Source organism: Eptesicus fuscus, chromosome 17, assembly GCF_027574615.1.
Source record: "Eptesicus fuscus isolate TK198812 chromosome 17, DD_ASM_mEF_20220401, whole genome shotgun sequence".
Lineage (NCBI taxonomy): Eukaryota > Metazoa > Chordata > Mammalia > Chiroptera > Vespertilionidae > Eptesicus > Eptesicus fuscus.
In genome coordinates, this window is record NC_072489.1 from 8074419 (window position 1) to 8081753 (window position 7335).

The window sequence follows — 7335 nt, forward strand, 5'->3', positions numbered from 1 at the left end:
AACAGTTTAAATGACCAAAAAAACAAACAAATAAACAAGAACCAGCTCTCACCCAGCCATATTATTTTCAAACTGTAAATAAGGAAAGACAGAGAGAAAATCTTTAAAGAAACTGGTGGTGTAACTGCACAGAAACCTTGTTTTCTTTAAGCTGGCCTTTTCTTTTGATCTCCTCCCCGCCCTTTTGATTTAAGCTGGCCCTACCCAGCACCGTGATTCACCCCATCCCGCTCCCTTGCTTAATCATTAAGTCCTCAGGATAACAAAGCTCTGGTCAGCATCCAGTAGTTGTAGGAACATGGTCTTGGATCTATTGACAACAGAGACAGAGTTTTCAATCAAGCTAAAGTTGTATTTTAGCTCTAGACCCTGGAAAGTAGAATGATCCCATCGAGCAAATTCTTTCAAACCAGACAGAACAACTCCATGACTGAAATCAGGACCAGATGCAATGACCAATTGCCTCCTACCATAGTATCAACCAATCAGTATAGACTAACTTCTTTAGTCACCATGATTAGTGATTTGTTTCCCTGTATAATCCATCCCATGGAAGCTATTGGGGAGCTAGGTCTTTGGGCATTAGCTGTAACTCTGGGCATGGCGCCATCTCCTTAAATAATTTATCCTTACTTTCTTGGCTACAAACTCCTGTTTGTGTCTCAGGGGCTTTGGTGAGTGTAGGCAAATAGAGCCCTTCAGTCCAGGAACAGTGGGTGGGCAGTGGTGGTGGGAAATCACCTACTTACAGAGAAACGAGGATAAGAATTATATTGGATTTCTAATCAGAAACGAAGCAAACAAGAATAGAGTGGAATGAAATATTTAAGATGTTGATAAAAAATCTCTATAATTCTCTTTTCTAAAATATTTTTTTATTGATTTTTCAGAGAGAGAGAGGGAGGGAGAGGGAGAAAGACAAACATTGATGGGAAAGTGAAACATTGATCAAGCTCACAACCCTGGCATGTGCCCTGACCAGGAATCAAACTGGCAACCTTTTGGTGCATGGGACGACGCCCAACCAACTGAGCCATACCAGGGTTCTAATCTAGAATGCTATAACCGGTAAAATATTCTTTCAAAAGTGGAGGAGAAATAAAGACTCTCAGAACAATAAAAATTGAGGAAACTCATCACCATCAAGCTGGCCCTGTAAGAAATGTTAAAAAAAAATTCTTCAGGCAGAAGGAAATGATATAGGTCAGAAAGTTGGATCTACATAAAGAAAGAAAGAGCATTTGCAAAGGAATAAATGAAGATAAAATAAAATAATTTATTTTCTTCTTTTTAATTTGTCTAAAAGATAACTGTTGAGGCAATGATAGTGCCAACATGTCGAGTGGGTAGTTAAAATGAGTGACAGCATTGTCTTAAGGGGCCAGAGAGGGAAATTGGGAATATTTTGTTATCAGATACAAAGAGGCATGGTGTTATTTGAGAGTAGATGTAGATTAATTAAATATGTTTATTGTATACTTTAGGGCAACCAAAAAATTTTAAAAAGAAGCATAATTGATACTCAGGAGAGAAAATAAAATTGAATCACACAAATTTCCAATTAACACCACAGAAAGCAGGAAAAGAAGGACACAAAAGAAACAAAGAACAAATGCAACCAATAGGTGACAGTAACAAATATAGTAGATATTAATATAAATAATCACTTTATTTATTTTACTTTTTGATGTTATCAATCCAATTTATTGATTATGTCATTAGTGAGGTGGTGGGAGGAAGGGCCACATCCTCCCACTGCAGACCCTTTGATCATCTTGACAGCTTCTGCTCTCCCTGGTCCCCTCAGCTCTGCCTTGGTTTCCCTCCTGAGAAGGGGAATGTTCTGCTGTCCTATGTGCCCTGAAACTAACACCCTGGAAATCCTCAGGGAGTTCCTTAGCTTCCCCCAAGGTACAGCCAAGGACAGAGAGGTGAGGATCAGGATAAGCAGGGTGAGCTAGAGCAGGGGTAGGACAGACCAAAGTCCTTTAGTGCAGAGGCAGGAACCACACTGTGGAGGGAAAATAGAGGACCCAGGGCAGTAGTCCAGGCCCCCCAGAGGACCCTGACTGTAGGACAGAAGGTGAGTGGGAACGAGTGGGAGCCCACCAGACCGACTCCAGGCCTCTTGCCTGCCTCAGCCACTGAGAAAAGACGCTTGGAGGCCTTGTTCATTTCCTACAAGAAGATGAAGGCGAGGATGGTGTGGGGGCCCAGGTGGGCACAGTGCAGTGTAAAGCCCGCCCACAGGCCGAGGAAGCCCTCAAGTGAAGACCTTTACCAGCACATCCAGCCTGTTTCTGTATTCTGGCTTCCCGTCAATCATTCACACGTTCTAGATCTTGACAATGTCCATGGGCATGGGGGCAGCAGTAGTGACCAGGCCACTGATCATGCTGGCACAGAAGTGGCACAGGATGTTGTCAGAGAAGTAGCCCGAGTCCAGTCAGAACTGCCTGGATTGGGAGTAAGAGGTGAGCTGGGCAGCATTGACGATGGCAGCCCAAGCCATGGTAGGGATGCAGCCCCTCCATAATGTGGGGACCCCCCTCTTCCAGGGTGATTCAAATCAGGGCATTAAACATGCTTTTGTAGCCAGGGCTCTGGTCAGCTGGAAGCTGGCCACTGGTAGTCATGCAGATATGAGTTACCTTGGTGGTGTTCCCACCAGTTGCACCTGCAGTCATGCCAGTCGGGGCCTTCAGCAGAAAGCCAGCCGGTGCACCATCAGCCCCAGTACAGATGCCAAGGCTGTGGTGGTGGGAGTGGCCTGGTGCAGGAGGCCAGCTGACAGCCGGTGTAAATGCCCCTCAGCCCTCCTCCTTCAGGATGCTGGTGAGACCATGGGAGCTGGTTTTGTACTCTCCTGTCTTGGCTTCCTGCTCAGCTGCATCTGGTTCTTCACCAGGTCCAGGGGTTGCACAAAAATCGTAGCTCCCATCCTGCCAGGCCCCAAACAGGAACTTGACAGACTTAGGGGAGGTATGAGATTTTCATTCATCCTCTCCCCTGGGACTTGCAGTTGCTGCCATCACTACTTGATGGCTCTCGACACCCCCAAATAATCACTTTAAATTTAGATGGTCTCAATACATCAATCAAAAGACAGAGATGGAGAGTGTATTAAAAAAAAAAAAGACCCAATTGTGTGTTGTCAACAAGTAATCCACTTTAAATGCAAAGACTCAACTTAAAGATGGAAAGATGGAGACTTATATTGAAAGACTCTTGTGAACATGTTTGTGCGTGTGGGGGGTAGTACACATGTTAGGAGGTCTGGACTCTCTAAAAGTCTTGTCAGGGGTGGGTATGCGCAGGCACCAAAGGGTAATGTATGCTCACACAGCTGTCTTCCCTTTCAGCAGGAGGCTTCCCAGTGTTGCTAAAGCAGAGGCTGCGCAGGTGTGGGCCCTGGGCCAGCAGCATCAGCATCGCCTGGGAACTTGTTAGAGATGCGGATTCTCGGGCTCCAACCTGGACCTACTAAAACAGAAGATCTGGAGGTGGGTCCCGCTGTCTGCGTTCAATAAGCCTTCCAGGTGTTTCTGACGCACACTCAGGTCTGAGAACCTCTGGTGTGTAGAGGATGCTTATATGAGTTTGGTCTGGATCATATTCTGGGTATTTTAAAGACTAGGTACTCATTCTCAGACCTATGTTTCCTTGTATGGCTGACTGTATAGGGATACATTTATTTATCTAGTCCAATGGTCGGCAAACCGCGGCTCGCGAGCCACATGTGGCTCTTTGGCCCCTTGAGTGTGGCTCTTCCAAAAAATACCATGTGCGGGCGTGCACGGACAGTGCGATTGAAACTTCGTGGCCCATGCACAGAAGTCAGTTTTCAGCCTGGGCGAGTCTATTTTGAAGAAGTGGTTCTAACGCCAAGCCACACTCAAGGGGCCAAAGAGCCTCACGTGGCTCGCGAGCCGTGGTTTGCTGACCACTGCTCTAGTCCAGCTACCTCCTAGGGGGCCTGAGTGTGTCACTGTAAATCTATTAAGCCTCACTTGGCAGGGTATCACCTGGGGGCTCATGTAGGATGCAGGATCTTTGGCCCCATCCCTGATCTACTGAGTCAGAATCTGCATTTTAACATGATCTCCTGGGGATGTTTAACATGATCTCCAGTTGCTCAATTAGTGAAAACTACTTAAGTACTCCTTAATGAGTACTTTCTTTACCCTTTACAACTGGGTAAAGAAAGTACTCATTAAGGAGAACAAGCATTTAAAATTGAGTACAATAAATAAAAATTCCCATTTTGTTTTTTAACAAGTAGGTCCTAGACTGGGGCAGGACCACCTGGTCAGATCTGGAGGGACGATGGTGCCTTGTGGGAAAGAAAGCCACCCTCAGGGAGAAGGAATCATGGAGAAGTCTTCAACTATCCAGAGCCAATGGGAAGTGGTTGTAGGACTTAGAACTGTTTGCAATTCCAGTTTGTTCCAAGTCCTTACTCTTTGGATTTCACAGATGTCAGAGTCCCTTGGAGAGCAGGTGTGCGGTACATAAAATCTGACAGCGCCGTGTCTCTAAGACACTAGGGATGAGCGAACCAGCTTTGACGCTCCTGAAACAGAGCATAAGACAAAGGGAGAGGGACCACTGTGCAGTGTTGACATCCTGGGTCCCAGGAGTTCCGCTGCAGTGAGAGAGGACGCCTGGCAGGCTGTAACAGCAGCACTCACATGGAGCAGAAGTGTTCGTAAATATACCCGGGACTCCATGAAAAACTCAGTGTCCTGTCGGGCATAGCCCAGTGGGAAATGAGTTATTTCTGCTAACGTCACCCTATTAACTCCCATAGGCTGTGAAGGGCTGGGCAATGTCCGATTACTTTTCAAGAATACTTTTGTGTCCTCTCTGATTCTGATCATTCCTTCAACTAGCCCTTTGATTAGCCTGCGGGAACATCCAGAACTCCTATGAGAGAAAACCTAGGCAATATTATGTAGGATAGCTTTCTTTGCTCTGTGATTTGGTCTGTTTCTCTGTTTGATTTTCTTTATCTGTGGGAATATGAATTTCATTAATATCTCCTTGTAATGGATAATGTGGGCCAGCATAGTTGTTAAGTTCTTTGTGCCATTGAGGTTTTATCCTCCTAGAACAATAGACTTTGAAATTAGTTGAGCTCCGAACTACCCAGGTTCTCAGCTTTTATCTCATACTTTACATGTTTCCCCTAAGAACACTGTATTTACTTTCCAGGGCTTTGGTTGTGTGCTTTATTTCCTCTATGGAAAGACCCAGGTAAAGTTTAAATTAGAGTTAATTGATAGAGGCCAAGGAAGAAGATAGAAAATTTAATTAGTTTCCCTGCAAAGTAATGTGTGTTAATCTGACTTTCCACACTAGAGACTAACATATCTTAACTTAAGGTGCACACGAAGTGTTCTGTTTAAATATACAGAGTGGGAGTCATTCTCCCAGCTTAGTTTCTGTCTAGACAGAGAAGAGAATCAAATCCCTTTTAAATTATAAAATGGTTCTGTGATTAGAGACATGGTTGTCTCCCAAGGCACTCACAAAACTTTCATTGATAGTTCCCACCTGTTAACACTGCACTAGGTAGGAGGCCTGGAGCAGCTGCTGTTGGTGTCCCAGGCTACATGTCCTCAGCCCACCTCTGCTTCCAGCTGCAGCGTGGTGGGAGCTCTCCTGCAGACCCCCTTTCGCCTCCGATGCTCTTGGGTCTCCGCTTTGGCCTCAGGGATTTCTCCAGCATGCAAGGCGCTTGCGTAAGTACCCGTTGTTGGGCCTGCTACTTTCCCTGTCTCTCCTTCTCTCTCTGGCTTCCTGGAATCGCCTCCCACATAAACTACTTGAGCCCATGTCTTTGTCTTAGTTCCTGCTTTTGGGGAACTCAAAATAAGAAGAGCTAATGAATGTGGAGGGTTCTGTAGGCTGATCTTTAGCATAAGCTTACAGTTGACTAGCATTTGTCCATGACTATTCATTCAACAATAGCTTTGAGAGCCTGTGGTGTGCTAGGCCAGGGTTTCGGCTATTGAACAAACAGAATATCTGCCCGCCTGATCATTCCACACGCTTCTTTAAACGCCACAACAGCCATGTGAGTTAGATGTTATTTGTAACCCCATTTACTGTGATAGAGGATTCTCAGTTCTTTGGAGGATATAAACATAAGACAGTTTAATCTTTCTAAATACTGTTAAATTTTCTCCATGGATAGGTGTGGCTCCAGATTTCTTCCCAGTTTTATACATTTTCAGCCACTTACCATTAGACAAATTCATTCCAGTTTTATGATTCCCATGCATTTTAAAATGTCAGCCTTGTAATCAATTCTACAGTTTTCTCGTCTCTCCTGCTGCATGTTGGTATCATCGCAGAGCGTTACAAATCCCACCACTTAGACGCTGGTGCCAGAGACACTGATGCCACTGGGGTGGGGCCAGATTTCAAAGCCTCCTGGGGATTCTGATGTGCAGCCAGGCCCGAGGGGGGAGAGTGGGGAACAGCCTGCTCTCTTTCCCATCCTCCACTGTTCCCTCTCCTCTGCTTGCAATTTGGTGCTGGAGCCCATTTCTACTGGTCACCACCATCGGTCCTGCTTGTTGTCCACGGACTCAGAGAGGACAGGCAGCATCTGCAGGCCCACTGGTGTCTAGAGGAGCTCTGAGACTTTGCTGCTTCTTTGCCTGACCTTTGGCCTATGGCCTCCAGTTTCTCCAACAAGCCTGAGGGCTCTAACCTCATTTGGTCTGAGGGCAGGGTCAAGTCTATTCTCTGCAGCTCTTGGGGGCCATTCCTGCCCATCTGCCCGGCTGTTCTCTTAGCAGTCCCAGTGGCCAGGCAGAGACCACAGCACGTGATGTGGATCCCCCCTTCCTGGGTACCTTACCACTCACCTGTGTGCCGAACCTCTCACCTGCAAAGGCGATGGGGTCTCTTGGGCCTCTTCCTCTGCTTCAGGAAATAGAACTGGAAGTGCCTCCCTCCCTTACAGTTGGTTAAGGAAACAGACGTCTCTCCACAAGAATTTTTTTACTGCTCAGGGTGGAAGAGGGGGTGTTGGTGATTGTGAAAGGGCAGTGGTAGTCGAGATGCGCCCCCCATAAACCCTGAAATGGTCACTGCTGGCAGGTTTTGAATGTGCTGTGCAGGGTACTTGGCCCCTTTTGATCTTGGCCTTGGGCTTTGGTTACCAATTCTAGGAAAACAAGAACCTCCCACAAAGCCCCTCATTCCATCCTGTTACACCCAGGCGAGGCTCAGAGAGCAGAATGGGCAGGTCCAGGTTGAGGTTACAGTCAAGGTCATGCTCTGAGTAGCAGACCTGAAACCTGAGCCCGGCTTCTCTCCCTG

At 46.4% G+C, this 7335-nt stretch overlaps 1 pseudogene; it reads right to left on the reverse strand.

Annotated features, from left to right (window-relative positions):
* Window positions 1–254: 254 nt before the first annotated feature.
* LOC103292909 (mitochondrial 2-oxoglutarate/malate carrier protein-like) lies at window positions 255–3032 on the reverse strand (annotated as a pseudogene).
* Window positions 3033–7335: the final 4303 nt, after the last annotated feature.